The sequence below is a fragment of the Stenella coeruleoalba genome (assembly GCF_951394435.1).
Source record: "Stenella coeruleoalba genome assembly, chromosome: 1".
Classification (NCBI taxonomy): domain Eukaryota; kingdom Metazoa; phylum Chordata; class Mammalia; order Artiodactyla; family Delphinidae; genus Stenella; species Stenella coeruleoalba.
In genome coordinates, this window is record NC_137169.1 from 179,046,979 (window position 1) to 179,064,940 (window position 17,962).

Genomic DNA, 17,962 nt, shown 5'->3' on the forward strand with positions numbered 1-17,962 from the left:
TTATTGGAAGGTCGACTGTGTTGGGTTCTTTAGCTAAGATAGCTGTTAAAATTTATTTCACATTCAAGGAAAGGGGCGGTTGTTATTCACCATGTTCCTATTTTAATTATGATTTTTCCTGGCATGATTTTTAGCAAGAATAAGCTAAGGCCTGCAAGGAGTGATTTCCCCTAATCAGTTCTTAAACCCACCTCCCCCGCCCCCCCGCCCCCCTCCAAGGAACTGCTCCAGCTGCAGCTCCACAGATGAAACACAGAGGAGGACTGAGCAATTACCTGGTGGATCTGAACAGCGTAGAGTCAGCACTCAATTAGAATAGTTCACTTACGAAACTCCTTTTCTCTCCCATCTTCTTTGCTCTATAGAGCATCACCTTGATGCTCGCTGCCCCACCTGCCCTGCGTCGCAGCTCCTTCTCATCCTCCTCTCCAGTTAGGGTTTTGGGTCCCATGGCAGCCTAGCCCTCATCTCCAAGCCTCTCGGGAGAGGCTTACCTTCATCCTCCCCCAATTGAGTGGACTCAGAACTGAGCGCCCCCTGAATTCTCACATTTCCCAGGTGCGTACCCACATCCCCCTTGGCCCCTGAGATTGTGGGCACAGGTTTCTAGAACTTCCCTCATCTGAGACTCTCTTTGCACACCCTCTCGGTTCCTTGGACTCTTTCATTGATGCAGCTGCTGCCTGTTCTTGCCAGCTTCCTTCACGAGGGACTGAGGCCTGCCCCTAGCCCAGCGTGAGGAGGGGGCCTGCTCCCAGGCACACACCTCACAGATCTGGGCATGTGGCCCTGCAGGCTTTCTGAGAACAGCTGGGTCCCCTGCCCACTTGCACCTCCAGGGACTTCCTTTTCACCATAGTGTCAAGCACTTGTTAGTGTCTTGGTTAGAGACAGCCAATCCCATATTTGGCTGACCCCCCCACTGTCAGCCACATCTTCACCCTAGCAGTCATCTTGTTATAGGCCTTAAACATCTCTCTTCTGGCATGTCTTGCTGGGAATATGAGTCACCATACTAGATATTTATTCATTTATTCATTCACTTACTACATGTTTATTGAGCACCTGGTATGTGCCAGGCCCTCTGCTGGATTCTGGGCACTCAGAGTTAGACACTATATACATCTTACCCTTAAGGAATATGGATTAGTTTGCCAGGGCTGCTGTAACCAAGTACCACAAACTGGGTGGCTTAACAATAGAAATTTATCATCTCACAGTTCTGGAAGCTGAAACTTTGAGATCAAGGTGCTGGCAGGATTCAGATCAAGGTACTGGCAGGATTGATTTCTTCTGAGCGTTGTGAGGAAGAGTCTGTTCCAGACCCCTTTCCTAGGCTTGCTGAAGATCATCTTCTCCCAGTGTCTTCACATTGTCTTCCCTTTACTCATGCCTATGGCTGTGTCCGAATTTCCTCTTTTTATGAAGACATCAATCATGTTGGATTCGGGACCCACCCTGCTCCAGTGTGACCTCATCTTAACTAATTACATCTGCAATGACTCTATTTCCAAATAAATTCAAATTCTGAGATATTGAGGGGGCAGAGTTTAGGACTTCAACATACTGTTTTTCGAGGACACAATTTCGCCCATAAAGTAGGCACCATTTTATGGGGGCAATAATGATACTAAGAGGTGTATATATATGTTTACTGTGGACCCAGTGAGTGGGGGAATAGTTCTCTTTACTTCACTTCACTTTTCAGGACAGACACACCCTTAAGACAGCTAATATTTATCAAGTGATAGCTATGTTACAAGACCCTGTTTGTATTTCTTGAGCACTTACTATGGACTCAAATGATTTATATGCATTGATACAATCTTATGAAGAAACAGGCCCAGAGAGGTTAAGTAAACAGCCCAGCTTCACACGGTAAGGGGTGAGAAGCAGATCAGGTGTATTTTGTAGGAACTGAATCACTTACACCTTCTATCCCCCACCTCCACGCAGCACGGGGCTCTAATATTGGGGATCTCTCTATTGTTTTAGACCCTGCCCCTCACAGGGCATAGCTCACAGAGATTAACATGTAAGGAAGCTCTCTGAGTCAAGCATGAAGAAGCCCTATTGCTCCAGGCTTTTCTTCTCCATGGTCAGAACCTCTGTTTCATGTGCCCTTACAATAGGCACCTCCCATCCATCTCATGTTCTATTGATTACCTTTGCTGTATCTTTCAAATATAGTTCTCTTACTCATTTGCTCACTGTTTGTCTTGCTGATAGAATGTAAGCCCCATGAGGGCAGGGACCAATGTTGCTGCTGCCTAGCACCCTGCCTGGACTACAGAGGCATTCCAGAAAGACCTTTGGGTGAATGGAATCTGCTACAGATAAAGTAGATTTCTTTGGGGCCTTCTCAAAAATGAGATTTTTTTTTTAAGTGCAGGGCACAAAATGACTCTAGGAACTCATATCTTAGATAATTGAGTAAAAATGAGACACTTAGAGCATCATCGCTGGTCCCCAGCACAGCTGTGGAGGACACTGAAGATGTGACTCCCTGCATTGAAATCTTATTACAGTGTTTATTGATAATTATCATCCTAAGTGGAGCAAAGAACCCTACTAAAGCTCTCACAATGTAGCTACAGGTTTCAATTTCACTTAAAGTATTGATTTCCCACCCAGGGCCCATCAGCGTTTTCTCTCTTAAGAGCAGCCCTCTCCCACTCCTTTGTGAGAACAGGCTGCATATTCGAGGCAAACTTGACTGGGCTGAGTTCATGTGAAGGGGAGTAATGCACCTGGAGCAGGGAGCGGGGGTTGGGGGGAGGGGAGTGCTGGAGTTGAAAGGCCTTTGTTCTTACCCTGGGACATACGTAGCTCACAATTTATTTTGAGATTGGGTGTCCTCATTTGGAAAAAGGGGTAAATAATTTGTACCCTGCCTGCTTCACAGACTGATGCTGGGTTCAATTAAGATAATGCACAGAGAGGTGCTTCTGACCCAGCATATACACATGTAAAGAGTAATTACCTGGGCTTAAGAAAAAGAATATCCTGGAAGCAGCATGGCAGAGTGGAAAGAGCAGGAGCATTGATATCTGACAGACTTGGGCTCAAACCCCAGTCCTACTGTTTATTAGCTGTGACTTCAGTTATCTCTGTGTTTCTGTTTTGTCATCTGTGAAATGGGAAGAAGAATATCGACTTTGCATATTTATGAGGGCTAAAGGGGATGGTATTTGAGAAGCTCTTGGCATTTAGTAGGTGCAGTAGCAATAATGTTCCCATTGGTTTTACTTTGTCACTTAGATAATGCCATTCTATCAGTTTTCCATTGCTGTCATAACAAATTGTCGCAGATTTAGGGACTTAGAACAATACAAATTTGTTATTGATCTGTAGGTCAGAAGTCCAGTGGGCTTGGCTGATTTCTCAGCCTGCCTGACTGAAAAGAAGGTGTGTTGGCAGGCTTCTAGGCTCATTCAGACTGTTGGCAGAATTGAATTCCATGTGGTTGTAGGACTGAGGTCCCTATATCCTTGCTGGTTGGTGGCTGGGTTGTTGTTCTCAGCTTCCAGAGGCTGCCCACATTGCTTGGCTTGTGGCCCCCTTCAAAGCCAGTAATGGCCAGTGGAGTCCTTCTTACCTCAGATCATTCTGACCTCCTCTTCTGCCTCTCTGATTCCCTTTTCAGAGCCCAAGTGATTATGTTGGGCCCACCCAGATAATCCAGGATAATCCACAGCCCTATTTTATGTTCAGTAAATTTAAGTAGGCCCCTTTTGCTATGTAACCATTTTGTGCCAGTTTAACACATTCACAAGTTCCAGGGATAAGAACATGGACATCTTCGGGGGCCATTATTCTTCTTACAACAACCCTATGTCGATATCCTATCGCTTTATATGTATTAAAAATGTCTCCTCCACAAGATCTAATATTCACAATACTAGTTCAATGCCTGGCGTAGAGGAAGCTCTTGACAAATATTAGTTTCAGCTTTTGCTATTGATACGCAGATGACAACAAGTCTCTTATCTTCTCCATCAGTCCTAGCATATCCACCTCGCTGAGGGATATCTCCTTTACTCCCCATCTTCAGTTCTCTCCAGAAAGCCTTTCTGATCCCAGCCCTCGCCCACCAGCCTGAGTTCAGTGCCAGTCCTCTGTGTTAATGAATCATAGGACTTACCTTGTTTACTTTTCCATGTATCTCTCCTTATAACTCTTCCACCAGACTCTGAGCTTTTTGAGGACAGAAACTAATGCTTTTACTGGTATCATTTGGTAGAGTGTTTGGTAGTAGGTGCTCAATAAATGGTTACTGAATACATAAATGATGAGAATCTATTATACACTTAAAAATAATTGATCAAATAATTACTGGTTGGAACACATCCCTTGAACAACATAAATGTTGAAATATCCATTCAAGAGGGGGAAAATGTGTGTATCTGGATGTTGTACTTTCTAAGAGAGTTGTCTTTACACAGAGGTTTCTGAAAAATAAGTCCAGGTTGTGTTTGTGGATTGTCTAGGCCCAGATCTTGTGGAGGAAGGCAGTTCTGAAATTGCCACGGACTTATGGTAATGACTGTTTGGAATTTACTGAATGATTTTACCACTTTTTTCTCTAAATGCATCAGGGAACAAACAAACACAGTATTGAAATCAAACCACATCACCTTGGCTTACTTCTTATTTGCTTACTTACTGGGACTTATTATACACTAACAGCAAAATTGTACCCTAGTGTTATTTCTCTTGGAAATTCACAGGTAGCTCTTCCTTCTGCTCTTTTCCCCCCACATGTCAAATGCTCATTTTCTATCCATTTTGTGAAGTGTCCTAACAATACTGCAGAGAGGTAGTGATCAATAATGATCAAATAAGAGTAATGTTTACTGTTGCTGCATGTGTGTTTGTTTTCTGTATTTTAAAATTTTGTCTCTTTCAGTTTGTCACATTGATTCCAGATCAGCCAGGAGGCTGGCTCCTCTTGCCTGGGCCTGGATCCCTTCACAGCTCTTTTGAGCTTGGCTGGTCCTTTTTCAATAATCGCTCCCACTCAGGGACTTTGGTCTTTTGATATTTATTTTTAGGTTCAATATAGTCTCCATTATTTTAAAGGAACAGTTTTATTATCTGAAACAAACCACCACAAATAAAAAATTGGAGCCAAATCACAGGCCTCAGGACCCAGATGAGGAACAAAGAAAAATTGTTTCGAGCCGTAAATGCTTTCTTTGCAGTTTTCCTTCTGTCTATTGGGCTGGGACACATTTTCTGTAATCATAGACCAGTGATTAGGCATCAGATTATGTCTTGATGGAATAAATGTGCTGCCCTCTATTGGAAGTCTGGGAATCCTAATTTCCTTTGGATTCAGTGCTCCATTTTGGAACCCAGTCCAGCTCAGTTGTGAGGCTTATATGTGCATTGAACAGTTTTAGAGAAGTCAGTTGTCAACAGCCACCACCTCTGATTGACCGCCTTTGCCCAATTACTTTCAATTCAGCAAATGTTTATGGAACATTCACTGTGTGCCAGACATCATGCAAGATACCTGATAGATGCACAGAAGCCTCAAACATGGTTCCTGATTTCAGGAAGCTTCTGACTTTGTGAGGAAGACGGACTTATACACGAGTAAGTAGAATGGAAAACTGACGCTGCGAAGCTCCACAAATCCAAGGAATTTTAAGTGCTATGTGGGTAGTGGTGTGGCCAAAGAGGATTAGGACTCAGTACTGGACCGGTTGGGAATCCGCCTACCAATGTAGGGGACACGGGTTCGAGCCCTGGTCTGGGAAGATCCCACATGCCGCGGAGCAACTAAGCCTGTGCGCCACAACTACTGAGCCTGCGCTCTAGACCCTGGGAGGCACAGCTGCTGAGCCCACGTGCCACAACTACTGAGGCCTGTGTGCCTAGAGCCTGTGCTCTGCAACAAGAGAAGCCACCGCAATGAGAAGCCTGTGAACCACAGCGAAGAGTAGCCCCCACTTGCCACAACTAGAGAGAGCCCGCGTGCAGCAACGAAACCAACACAGCCAAAAAAAAAAAAAAAGTATATATAAGTCAAGCTCAATGCCTGACTTAACAGTGGGTGTTTTGTATGTGTGGTATGCATGATTGTGGAAGGCGGTGTAATTAGAACATGGTCAGGGTTGGGGGTGTCCGGAAGGGCTGTAGCCAGAACCTCATTGACATCTTCCTCTCCTATATACTCTGAGCATTACTAGAACCATGGTGGGTGACTTCATCTACAGCATAGTAAGGTGGCAGCATGACCAGAAGCAACACACTGATGGACTGTCCAGAAAGACCATGTCCATTAACAGACGGGACGGCTGATGTGCCACACATAGCAGTACTATGTGAGCCTGCATATGCATATGTGATGGCCCAGCTGGCTGAGTACAAAGAGTGGGCACTAGGGACCCATCTGTACCAGTAGTACAGGAAGCGGGGGAGAAGGTGAGAGATGTGGGTAGAGAAGTCATGGAGGAACAGTCATTAGGGCTTGGGATGTTGCAAGGATTCTGGCTTCATTCTTAGTAAAATGGGAAGCCATGACAGGGTTTTTGTTTTCTTTTTTTTTTAATTTTATTTTTTTATACAGCAGGTTCTTATTAGTTATCTATTTTATACATATTACTGTATATATGTCAATCCCAATCTCCCAATTTATCCCACCACCACTACCCCCCTAATCCCCTGCTTTCCCCCCTTGATGTCCATACGTTTGTTCTCTACATCTGTGTCTCTATTTCTGCCTGGTAAACTGGTTCATCTGTACCGTTTTTCCAGATTCCACATATATGCATTACTATATGATATTTGTTTTTCTCTTTCTGATTTACTTCACTTTGTATGACAGTATCTAGGTCCATCCACATCTCTACAAATGACCCAATTTAGTTCCTTTTTATGCCTGAGTAATATTCCACTGTATATATGTACCACTTATTCTTTATCCATTCGTCTCTCAAAGCACATGTACATTGCTTCCATGACCTGGCTATTGTATACAGTGCTACAGTGAACATTGGGGTGCATGTGTGTTTTTGAATTATGGTTTTCTCTGAGTATATGGCCAGTAGTGGGATGGCTGGGTCGTATGGTAGTTCTATTTTTAGTTTTTTAAGGAACCTCCATATGCTCTCCATAATGGCTGTATCAATTTACATTCCCACCAACAGTGCAAGAGTGTTCCCTTTTCTCCACACCCTCTCCAGCATTTGTTGTTTGTAGATTTTTGATGATGCCCATTCTAACTGGTGTGAGGTGATACCTCATTGTAGTTCTGATTTGCATTTCTCTAATAATTAGTGGTGTTGAGCAGCTTTTCATGTACCTCTTGCCATCTGTATGTCTTCTTTGGAAAGATGTCTATTTAGGTCTTGTGACCATTTTCTGATTCGGTTGTTTGTTTTTTTAATATTGAGCTGCATGAGCTGTTTATATATTTTGGAGATTAATCCTTTGTCCGTTGATCGTCTGCAAATATTTTCTCTGATTCCGAGTGTTGTCTTTTGGTCTTGTTTATAGTTTCCTTTGCTGTGCAAAAGCTTTTAAGATTCATTAGGTCCCATTTGTTTATTTTTTATTTTATTTCCATTTCTTTAGGAGGTGGATCAAAAAAGATCTTGCTGTGATTTATGTCAAAGAGTGGTCTTCCTATGTTTTCCTCTAAGAGTTTTATGGTGTCCAGTCTTACATTTAGGTCTCTAATCCATTTTGAGTTTATTTTTGTGTATGGTGTGAGGGAGTGTTCTAATTTCATTCTTTTACATGTAGCTGTCCATTTTTCCCAGCACCACTTATTGAAGAGACTGTGTTTTCTCCATTGTATATCCTTGCCTCTTTTGTCATAGATTAGTTGACCATAGGTGCATGGGTTTTACTCTGGGCTTTCTATCCTGTTCCATTGATCTATATTTCTGTTTTTGTGCCAGTACCATATTGTCTTGATTACTGTAGCTTTGTAGTATCCTTGGAGGTTAGGAAGTCTGAATCCTCCACCTCCGTTTTTTTCCCTCAAGATTGCTTTGGCTATTCAGGGTCTTTTGTGTCTCCATACAAATGTTAAGATTTTTTGTTCTAGTTCTGTAAAAATGCCACTGGTAGTTTGATGGGGATTGCATTGAATCTGTAGATTGCTTTAGGTAGTAGGGTCATTTTCACAATATTGATTCTTCCAATCCAAGAACATGGTATATCTCTCCAACTGTTTGTGTCATCTTTGATTTCTTTCAGCAGTGTCTTATAGTTTTCTGAATACAGGTTTTTACCTTCCTAGGTAGGTTTATTCCTAGGTATTTTATTCTTGTTGTTGCAATGGTGAATGGGATTGTTTCCTTAATTTCTCTTTCTGATCTTTTGTTGTTAATGTATAAGAATGCAAGAGATTTCTGTGCATTAATTTTGAATCCTTCAAATTTACAAAATTCATTGATTACCTCTAGTAGTTTTCTGGTGGCATCGTTAGGATTCTCTATGTATAGTATCATGTCACCTGCAAACAGTGACAGTTTTACTTCTTCTTTTCCAATTTGTATTCCTTTTATTTCTCTTTCTTCTCTGACTGCCGTGGCTAGGACTTCCAAAACTATATTGAATAATAGTGGCGAGAGTGGACATCCTTGTCTTGTTTCTGATCTTAGTGGAAATGCTTTCAGTTTTTCACCATTGAGAATGAAGTTTGCTGTGGGTTTGTCATATATGGCCTTTATTATGTTGAGGCAACTTCCCTCTATGCCTACTTTCTGGAGAGTTTTTATCATAAATGGGTGTTGAATTGTGTCGAAAGATTTCTCTGCATCTATTGAGATGACCATATGGTTTTTCTCCTTCAATTTGTTAATATGGTGTATCACATTGATTGATTTGCGTATATTGAAGAATCCTTGCATTCCTGGAATAAACCCCACTTGATCATGGTGTATGATCCTTTTAATGTGCTGTTGGATTCTGTTTGCTAGTAGTTTGTTGAGGATTTTTGCATCTGTATTCATCAGTGATATTGGCCTGTAGTTTTCTTTCTTTGTGTCATCCTTGTCTGCTTTTGGTATCAGGGTGATGTTGGTCTCGGAGAATGAGTTTGGGAGTGTTCCTCCCTCTGCTATATTTTGGAAGAGTTTGAGAGGGATAGGTGTTAGCTCTTCTCTAAATGTTTGATAGAATTCTCCTGTGAAGCCATCTGGTCCTAGCTTTTGTTTGTTGGAAGATTTTTAATCACAGTTTCAATTTCAGTGTTTGTGATTGGTCTGTTCATATTTTCTATTTCTCCCTGATTCAGTCTTGTCAGGTTGTGCACTTCTAAGAATTAGTCCATTTCTTCCAGGTTGTCCATTTTATTGGCATAGAGTTGCTTGTAGTAATCTCTCATAATCTTTTGTATTTCTGCAGTGTCAGTTGTTACTTCTCCTTTTTCATTTCAAATTCTATTGATTTGAGTCTTCTCCCTTTTTTTCTTGATGAGTCTGGCTAACGGTTTATCAATTTTATTTATCTTCTCAAAGAACCAGCTTTTAGTTTTATTGTTCTTTGCTATCGTTTCCTTCATTTCTTTTTCATTTATTTCTAATCTGATCTTTATGATTTCTTTCCTTCTGCTAAACTTGGGGTTTTTTTGTTCTTCTTTCTCTAATTGCTTTAGGTGCAAGGCTAGGTTGTTTATTCGAGATGTTTCCTGTTTCTTAAGATAGGATTGTATTGCTGTAAACTTCCCTCTTATAACTGCTTTTGCTGCATCCCATAGGTTTTGGGTTGTGGTGTCTCCATTGTCATTTGTTTCTAGGTATTTTTTGATTTCCTCTTTGATTTCTTCAGTGATCACTTCGTTATTAAGTAGTGTATTGTTTAGCCTCCATGTGTTTGTATTTTTTAAAGATCTTTTCCTGTAATTGATATCTAGTCTCATAGCGTTGTGGTCGGAAAAGATACTTGATACAATTTCAATTTTCTTAAATTTTCCAAGGCTTGATTTGTGACCCAAGATATTATCTATCCTGGAGAATGCTCCATGAGCACTTGAGAAAAATGTATATTCTGTTGTTTTTGGATGGAATGTCCTATTAATATCAATTAAGTCCATCTTGTTTAATGTAACATTTAAAGCTTGTGTTTCCTTATTTATTTTCATTTTGGATGATCTGTCCATTGGTGAAAGTGGGGTGTTAAAGTCCCCTACTATGAATGTGTTACTGTCGATTTCCCCTTTTATGGCTGTTAGTATTTGCCTTATGTATTGTGGTGCTCTTATGTTGGGTGCATAAATATTTACAATTGTTATATCTTCTTCCTGGATCGATTCATTGATCATTATGTAGTGTCCTTCTTTGTCTCTTCTAATAGTCTTTATTGTAAAGTCTATTTTGTCTGATATGAAAATTGCTACTCCAGCTTTCTTTTGGTTTCCATTTGCATGGAATATCTTTTTCCATCCCCTCACTTTCAGTCTGCATGTGTCCCTAGGTCTGAAGTGGTTCTCTTGTAGACAGCATATATATGGGTCTTGTTTTTGTATCCATTCAGCCAGTCTGTGACTTTTGGTGGGAACATTTAATCCATTTACATTTAAGGTAATTATCGATATGTATGTTCCTATTCCCATTTTCTTAATTGTTTTGGGTTTGTTATTATAGGTCTTTTCCTTCTCTTGTGTTTCTTGCCTAGAGAAGATCCTTTAGCATTTGTTGTAAAGCTGGTTTGGTAGTGCTGAACTCTCTCAGCTTTTGCTTGTCTGTAAAGGTTTTAATTTCTCCATCAAATCTAAATGAGATCCTTGCTGGGTAGAGTAATCTTGGTTGCAGATTGTTCTCCTTCATCACTTTAAATATGTCCTGCCACTCCCTTCTGGCTTGCAGAGTTTCTGCTGAAAGATCAGCTGTTAACCTTATGGGCATTCACTTGTGTTTTATTTGTTGTTTTTCCCTGCTGCTTTTAATATGTTTTCTTTGTATTTAATTTTTGACAGTTTGATTAATATGTGTCTTGGTGTGTTCCTCCATGGATTTATCCTGTATGGGACTCTCTGTGCTTCCTGGACTTGATTAACTATTTCCTTTCTCATATTAGGGAAGTTTTTAACTATAATCTCTTCAAATATTTTCTCAGTCCCTTTCTTTTTCTCTTCTTCTTCTGGAAACCCTATAATTCGAATGTTGGTGCACTTAATGTTGTCCCAGAGGTCTCTGAGACTGTCCTCAGTTCTTTTCATTCTTTTTTCTTTATTCTGCTCTGCAGTAGTTATTTCCACTATTTTATCTTCCAGGTCACTTATCCGTTCTTCTGCCTCAGTTATTCTGTTATTGATTCCTTCTAGAGTATTTTTAATTTCACTTATTGTGTTGTTCATCGTTGCTTGTTTCATCTTCAGTTCTTCTAGGTCCTTGTTAAACGTTTCTTGCATTTTCTCTTCTATTTCTAAGATTTTGGATCATCTTTACTATCATTATTCTGAATTCTTTTTCAGGTAGACTGCCTATTTCCTCTTCATTTGTTAGGTCTGGTGAGATTTTATCTTGCTCCTTCATCTGCTGTGTGTTTTTCTGTCTTCTCATTTTGCTTACCTTACTGTGTTTGGGGTCTCCTTTTTGCAGGCTGCAGGTTCGTAGTTCTCTTTGTTTCTTGGGTCTGTCTGCAGTTGCTAGAGTTGGTTCAGTGGGTTGTGTAAGCTTCCTGGTGAAGGGGACTAGTGCCTGTGTTCTGGTGTATGAGGCTGGATCTTGTCTTTCTGGTGGGCAGGTCCACGTCTGGTGGTGTGTTTTGGGGTGTCTGCGGACTTATTATGATTTTAGGCAGCCTCTCCGCTAATGGGTGGGGTTGTGTTCCTGTCTTGCTAGTTGTTTGGCATAGGGTGTCCAGCACTGTAGCTTCCTGGTCGTTGAGTGAAGCTGGGTGCTGGTGTTGAGGTGGAGATCTCTGGGAGATTTTCGCCATTTGATATTACGTGGAGCTGGGAGGTCTCTTGTGGACCAGTGTCCTGAAGTTGTCTCTCCCACCTCAGAGGCACAGCACTGAGTCCTGGCTGGAGCACCAAGAGCCTTTCATCCACATGTCTCAGAATAAAAGGGAGAAAAAGAAGAAAGAAAGAAAGAGAGAAAGAGAGAAAGAGAGAAAGAAAGAAAGAAAGAAAGAAAGAAAGAAAGAAAGAAAAATATAATTAGGTAAAATATAATAAAGTTATTAAAATAGAAAAATAATTATTAAGGAAAAAAAATTTTTTAAAGTAAAATAAAAATGGACAGATAGACCCCTAGGACAAATGGTGAAAGCAAAGCTATACAGACAAAATCTCACACAGAAGCATCACATACACACTTACAAAAAGAGGAAAAGGGGAAAAAATAATAAATCTTGCTCTCAAAGTCTACCTCCTCAATTTGGGATGATTTGTTGTCTATGCAGGTATTCCACAGATGAAGGGTACATCAAGTTGATTGTGGAGATTTATTCCGCTGCTCCTGTGGCTGCTGGGAGAGATTTCCCTTTCCCTTCTTTGTTCGCACAGCTCCTGGGGTTCAGCTTTGGATTTGGTCCCACCTCTGCGTGTAGGTCGCCGGAGGGCATCTTTTCTTTGCTCAAACAGGGCGGGGTTAAAGGAGCCGCTGATTCGGGGCCTCTGGCTCACTCAGGCCGGGAGGAGGGAGGGGTATGGAGTGCAGGGCGAGCGTGCGGTGGCAGAGGCCAGCGTGACGTTGCACCAGCCTGAGGCGCGCCGTGCTTTCTCCCTGCGAAGTTGTCCCTGGATCACGGGTCCCGGGCAGTGGTGGGCAGCACAGGCTCCCGGGAGGGGAGGTGGGGATAGTGACCTGTGCTTGCACACAGGCTTCTTGGTGGCGGCAGCAGCAGCCTTAGCGTCTCATGCCCGTCCCTGGGGTCCGCGCTGTTAGCCGTGGCTCGCGCCCATCTCTGGAGCTCCTTTAAGCAGCGCTCTTAATCCCCTCTCTTCGTGCACCAGGATACAAAGAGGGAAGAAAAAGTCTCTTGCCTCTTCGGCAGGTCCAGACTTTTTCCCAGACTCCCTCCCAGCTAGTCGTGGTGCACTAGCCCCTTCAGGCTGTGTTCATGCCGCCAGTCCTCTCCCTGCGCTCTGACCAAAGCCCAAGCCTCAGCTCCCATCGCCCCCTCCCTGGCGGGTGAGCAGACAAGCCTCTCGTGCTGGTGAGTGCTGATTGGCACCAGTCCTCCATGCGGGAATCTCTCCGCTTTGCCCTCCGCACCCCTGTTGCTGTGCTCTCCAACGTGGCCCCAAAGCTCCCCCCCTCCACCACCCGCAGTCTCCACCCACGAAGGGGCTTCTAGTGTGTGGAAACCTTTCCTCCTTCACGACTCCCTCCCACTGGTGCAGGTCCCGTCCCTATTGTTTTGTCTCTGTTTATTCTTTCTTCTTTTGCCCTACCCAGGTACGTGGGGAGTTTCTTGCCTTTTGGGAGGTCTGAGGTCTTCTGCCAGCGTTCAGTAGGTGTTCTGTAGGAGTTGTTCCACGTGTAGATGTATTTCTGATGTATCTGTGGGGAGGAAGGTGATCTCCGCTTCTCACTCTTCTGCCATCTTCCCCCTCTCTCTTGCTGTTGCTAAGTCCTGTTTGCTAGTATTTTGTTGAGGATTTTTGCATCTATATTCATCAGTAATATTGTTCTGTAATTTTCTTTTTTTGTATTATCTTTGTCTGGTTTTGGTATTAGGGTGATGGTGGCATCATAGAATGAGTTTGGGAGTGTTCCTTCCTCTGCAATTTTTTGGAAGAGTTTGAGAAGGATGGGTGTTAGCTCTTCTCTAAATGTTTGATAGAATTCACCTGTGAAGCCATCTGGTCCTGGGCTTTTGTTTGTTGGAAGATTTTTAATCCACTTTTTAATTTCGTTACTTGTGATTTGTCTGTTCATATTTTCTATTTCTTCCTGGTTCAGTCTTGGAAGGTTATACCATTCTAAGAATTTGTCCATTTCTTCCAGGTTGTCCATTTTATTGGCATAGAGTTGCTTGTAGTAGTCTCTTAGGATGCTCTGTATTTCTGTGGTGTCTGTTTTACATTCTCCTTTTTCATTTCTAATTTTATTGATTTGAGTCCTTTCCCTCTTTTTCTTGATGAGTCTGGCTAAATGTTTATCAATTTTCTTTATCTTCTTATAGAACCAGTCTTTTGTTTTATTGACCTTTGCTCTTGTTTTCTTTGTTTCTAGTTCGTTTATTTCTGCTCTGATCTTTATGATTTCTTTTCTTCTACTAACTTTGGGTTTTGTTTGTTCTTCTTTCTCTAGTTCCTTTAGGTGTAAGCTTTGATTTTTTAGTTGAGATTTTTCTTATTTCTTGAGGTTGGATTGTATTGCTATAAACTTCCCTCTTAGAGTTGCTTTTGCTGCATCCCATAGGTGTTGGATTGTTGTGTTTTCATTGTCATTTTTCTCTAGGTATTTTTTGATTTCCTCTTTGATTTCTTCCGTGATATCTTTGTTATTTAATAATATATTGTTTAGCCTCCATGTGTTTGTGTTTCTTTACATTTTTTTCTGTAATTGATTTCTAATCTCATAGCGTTGTGGTCGGAAAAGATGCTTTATATGATTTCAGGTTTCTTAAATTTACTAAGGCTTGGTTTTTGACCAAAGATGTGATCTACCCTGGAGAATGTTCCGTGTGCACTTGAGAAGAAAGTAGAATCTGTTTTTGGTTGGAATATCCTATAAATATCAATTAAATCTGTCTGTTGTGTCATTTAAAGCTTGTGTTTCCTTATTAATTTTCTGTTTGGATGATCTGTCCATTGGTGTAAATGAGGTGTTAAAAGTCCCCCCCCATTATTGTGTTACTGTCATTACAATACATTACAATACAATACATTACAATACATACAGGATCCATTCTGAAGAATGAAGCTGCCATGAACTGAGCTGGGGAAGCCCAAGGGAGGAGGTTGAGGGAATATTAAAATTCAGATATCTCTTAGATATCTCGCTGGAGATTGTGAGCAGGTAGTCTGGTGCTCAGTGGGGAGGTGTGGGCTGGAGATGCAAACTGAGGAGTTGTGAGCATGTCCATAGTGTTTAAAGCTAGGAAACTAAGTGAGGTCACCCAGAATACAAAGGTAGGTCAAGAAAAGAGAACCAAGTACTTGAGCTATGAGATTCATTTAGAGTCACGCTTGAGTTCTCAACTCTGACAATCCCTGAAGGAAAGAAAGAGGTTGAACGTCTCTTTTCCCAATTTATTTGACTGTGGAGCACACTTTCCCCCTGTGTACCTGTGGAATTGCTGTTCTATTGAATAGATTTTTGAGAAGGCCACGTTAGGCTTGGGAGGTAGCCTAGGGCCCTAAGGAGAGGAACTTTCCATGTTCTGCTAAGGAATTTGGACTTTATCTCCTAGGTGGTGGGAGGGCCACTGATGGGTTTTAAGAGAAGTAACAGGATGGTATATTTTTGTGGCAGTGTGGAAGGTGGTTTTGGCCGTTGGGGGGGGGGGGGAGTCTGAAGGAAGAAGACAAGTGAATAGGTGATTGAAGTAGCCTAGGTGAAAGATGATAAAGCCCTGAATATAGCAATTGGGAATGGAGAGAGAGAATCAGATGAAATGGGTATTTAGGAAGTTTAGAATCCATAAGATTTGAAGACCTGTCAGACATAGTAGGTGATGAAAAAGATTCTATGATAACCCTGAGGGTTCTGGCTTGGATAGGATTTTCTATAATTACCTGTATCCCTTAGGAGAGGTCTATCAATGCAAGCTACAAACCAGTACTTCATGTAATTAACTTTTACTTTTAACATGGTTCAAGTTATATTTTATTTTACAATGAAAAATGGGAATCGATTTAATGTTCAGACAATGCTGCCTGTCATTCATAAAGTCATATTACTTTTTCGTTAATACAAAAACATTTAAAATGGTACTTAATAGAGTGAGTGTGATGAACTGTTTGAATGTACATGGGAGCATGGTGGTGCTTTCTTTCTAACATTAATAGTTATATTTTGGGATTGGTGTGTTCTAATCTTTTGTATGCATAATACAGATTGTAAAAGAGAGCAGATTATACTGACTAGAAAAACGTTCCTAGGGGGTTAAGTTAAGGACCTTGGATATATGCCTGGGCCTTGTTTTCCAACACTGTTAGAAAGTGGGAGACATTCCAGTATTGCTTATTTTGATTGTTCTATGTTCAGAATGGTGGCTGACAAATGCTGGCATTCCTCTGGCTACTCCATGGACACTGGAAAGAAGGGATGCTTCTTTAGTGTAGTGATGGTATGTCCATAGCCTTTTACCTTTTCAAATAACCTCTTGCCTGCAGTGGTAGCATGTCCCAAATAGCTTAGGTTCTAAAAACTGAATTGAGAAGCAGAACCAAGTTGTTTAGGGTTATGCAAATGATGCATAATGTCGTAACTTGACTACTAATGAAGAAAGACTTTCAGTTTGACATATAATTAATTCTTAAGAAAATAAATGAAGATTTTGGGGGTAGTAAATATTGATTCTGTTCACAGGTATTTCTGGTTTTCTTCCCTCTAGGCACATGTAGGATTGAATCTCCTGATCTGTGTTATAGAAGACTGGCCATGTGACTGACTTCAGCCAATGAAATGTAAGTGGAAATGATGTGCATTACCTCTGGATAAGAGTCAGTAAGAGCTAGTGTATAAGTTGCTACATATCCTTTCCCTTGTCATGGTGCCCAGTGATGCTTCAGATGATGGAGGCTCTTAGTTTTTGTTCCTGACTGAGGCAATGTGGGGATGAGTCCTTAGAGGATTTGTAAGCTTTATTATTATTTTTTAATTTTTAAATTTAATTTTATTTATTTTTTATACAGCAGGTTCTAATTAGTTATCCATTTTATACATATTAGTGTATACATGTCAATAAAAATCTCCCAATTCATCATACCACCCCCAACCCCACCCCCCACTGCCACTTTCCCCGCTTGGTGTCCATACACTTTTTCTCTACATCTGTGTCTTTATTTCTGCCCTGCAAACCAGTTCATCTGTACCATTTTTCTAGGTTCGACATATATGCATTAATATATTAGTTTTTCTCTTTCTGACTTACTTCACTCTGTATGACAGTTCCTAGGTCCCTCCACATCTCTACAAATGACCCAATTTGGTTCCTTTTTATGGCTGAGTAATATTCCATTTTATGTATGTACCACATCTTCTTTATCCATTCATCTGTCGATGGGCATTTAGGTTGCTTCCATGACCTGGCTATTGTAAATAGTGCTGCAATGAACATTGGGGTGCATGTGTCTTTTTGAATTATGGTTTTCTCTGGGTATATGCCCAGGAGTGGGATTGCTGGGTCATATGGTAATTCTATTTTTAGTTTTTTAAGGAACCTCCATACTGTTCTCCACAGTGGCTGTATCAATTTACATTCCCACCAACAGTGCAAGAGGGTTCCCATTTCTCCACACCCTCTCCAGCATTTGTTTTTGTAGATTTTTGATGATGCCCATTCTAACTGATGTGAGGTGATACCTAGTTGCCATTTTGATTTGAATTTCTCTAGCAATTAGTGATGTTGAGCATCTTTTCATGTGCCTCTTGGCCATCTGTATGTCTTCTTTGGAGAAATGTCTATTTAGGTCTTCTGCCCATTTTTGGATTGGGTTGTTTGTTTTTTTAATATTGAGCTGCATGAGTTGTTTATATATTTTGGAGACTAATCCTTTGTCCGTTGATTCATTTGCAAATATTTTCTCCCATTTTGAGGGTGGTCTTTTCGTCTTGTTTGTAGATTCCTTTGATTTGCAAAGGCTTTTAAGTTTCATTAGGTCCCATTTGTTTATTTTTGTTTTTATTTCCATTACTCTAGGAGATGGATCAAAAAAGATCTTGCTGTGATTTATGTCAAAGAGTGTTCTTCCTATGTTATCCTCTGAGAGTTTTATGGTGTCTGGTCTTACATTTAGGTCTCTAATCCATTTTGAGTTTATTTTTGTGTATGGTGTTAAGGAGTGTTCTAATTTCATTCTTTTACATGTAGCTGTCCA